This window comes from Lactuca serriola, chromosome 8, assembly GCF_051521515.1.
Source record: "Lactuca serriola cultivar US96UC23 chromosome 8, Lser_US96UC23_V15, whole genome shotgun sequence".
Lineage (NCBI taxonomy): Eukaryota > Viridiplantae > Streptophyta > Magnoliopsida > Asterales > Asteraceae > Lactuca > Lactuca serriola.
Genome location: NC_136415.1, coordinates 177,438,163 through 177,440,667, shown reverse-complemented (window position 1 = coordinate 177,440,667; position 2,505 = coordinate 177,438,163). Strand labels below are relative to the sequence as shown.

The 2,505-nt window shown below is 33.6% G+C and overlaps 1 pseudogene; it reads right to left on the bottom strand.

Annotated features, from left to right (window-relative positions):
* Window positions 1-870: 870 nt before the first annotated feature.
* On the bottom strand, window positions 871-1,777 carry LOC145067641 (protein LURP-one-related 10-like; annotated as a pseudogene).
* Window positions 1,778-2,505: the final 728 nt, after the last annotated feature.

Below are 2,505 nucleotides of genomic sequence, written 5' to 3'. Positions count from 1 at the left end.
TGAAACTCTTCCCTGATAGCTCTATCAATAAAATCAAAAAAGTCCATTACATCCATACCTGCCCAATCAACATCAGTGAAGAGGAATTTATTCCCACCAACATACCCAAAAGGATGTCGAACAAATACACCATTGTAGAGTAGATGAACTCTCAGATATACAACTTCATTATCGTTATCAGCCATGCGACAGTGAATCAATCTTCAAAGAGTAAAATAACTTCGACAGCAGCAGTGTAATCTCAGTAGTTGATACGATGGTTAAAAACGCTAGTTCAAATCTCCATTTCTCTTCTTATAAAACGACTATGGAAAATAAATTAAGATTATTTTTAGGTTTTTTCCACTCTGGAATTACACATTTGGCACAATTAATAATTGACCACCTAAGTCAACGGCCACATCAACTTTTTAACCGGCTAAATAAATTACGAAATCAATAAGGGTATAAGAGACAGGTAATTTTCGAGTTTGAGGGTCCATAAAGACAAAAAAAAAACAATATTGGTCTTTTGAAACCAAAAGTAAAAGTTAGACGGGTCTCTATGACAAAAACCCTATAATTTTTCATTTTAACTATATATATATATATATATATATATATATATATATATATATATATATAATGAAAAAAATTGGGTCTTTGCCCCCCTCAATGCCCACTTTTCCCCCCTCAATGCTCATGATCATTGATATTTTTGGGGGTTGTATAACTACTTCTACACACATATACAAACTGTCAAAACTATCCTAACCACACTTTATTTTTCTCCACAAATTACAACTAACAAAATGATAAGTGGGAGAAACTATAAATCATTCTATGATACAATCTATATGGAATTTGGCATATAGAACGCGACTAATATGACTAGGAAAGAACTGAACCAAGAACTGCACCCACCCCTGATCCAGTAGCAACTTCACCTTTTTTGTTAAGGCTTCTCATAGCCTCAACAATCCCTTTAAGTGTAACCACAACTACGTAATCAACATTGGGATTAATTGTCACCATGAATTTGTCCTTAACGAACTTTACATTCTCAGATGATTGCATTTTATTCACCTACAAGTATAAGTCAACTAATTAGTTTGACCTGGAGCCATACTTTCATGAACTTATCTAATCTTGTATAAGTTATATGTATCACCTAACTGACAATAGGGATATCTACTAGAAAGCAAACGAAAAGACTAAAATGAATGGAAATTACTTGGGCTATTGTTGTTGAAGTATCTCCCATATAAATAGTGCAGTTTTTCTTCGACCAGTTTCCTGTTATCTTGAAATCACAAACATCTTTACTACCGTTTGGTTTGCCAAGAACACATGTACATTGGTCATAAACTGGATCACGTGATGTGATTTTGTGGTAAATATCATATCTGATGTGCTTTTACTGTCACCCCTGAATACATTCCATATATCGTGTTCACTCATGGTCTGAAGATAGATTAATCCGTTACAATGTTAAATTTAGCATCATGTTTTCAAAACAACCCAAAGAACAAAAAAGAAGTATTAAAATCGAACTAAAAGTCACCTTCTTATGCATTGTAACGATGGGTTTGTCATCAACATCGAGTAGCACTTGTTGATAATGAAAGGATGTATCGCATCATTTAACTTTAAGCATGGTTTTATGGCTCATATCAGTAATAACAATGTTTCCTTTTGGATTTCTATCAACTATAATATCACGTTGATATGGTGACATGAACTAAGACCCTATCACAGAGACTGGAGAGGACAAAAGTGCATTGTTCGGTTGAGCCATCATCGATACACATACACAAATCATTTTTGATAGAGTATATGCAGTGAAAGGCTTCTTATAAAGATGTGTTCCTGTTGGCGGATTACTTTTTTGGGGTTATATAAGAAGTTTGTCAGGAAACGTCTTAAATCTCAACATGGCACTGTTTTGACAAAGTCTAATATCGTCTCTTGATTGTCCACACCTACATATATTTATTACGTGGAATTGTATTTAGAAGGGTCAATAGAACAAGGATTATTGTTTTTGTTTATAAAAATATATGATGGTGTATGGATAATTTATGTCAAATACTTTATATCAAGATATAATTGTTTACACCGAATTAAGTAGTTGAACAGCAAAACACTAAATTTTTTAGAGAGTGTTTGGCATACCTGGAACAAAAACTAATTGGGGGTTTGACCAAGTCCAATGAGACAATTCATTAAAAAAATAGTCCAACCCAAAAAGGTGGAACTAATCGGAATACACGTACTATCCTATTTCTAATTTGACAGAAATACTCCTACTTGGAACGGGTCCCAGCCTTCATCTCTACTTTTCTCGTTTTCTACCACTCTGGTTCAAATAAATATCACCGTCTCCTCTCCTCCGTTACAATCAATCACACACAAGAACTGATTATTGATTGTTGGTTCTCGATTTAATGCCATTCAAACCCTCCAACAATCATTATCGTTTATATTGAACATCACAAGGTATAATTTCTTTTTAATTTTTAGTAT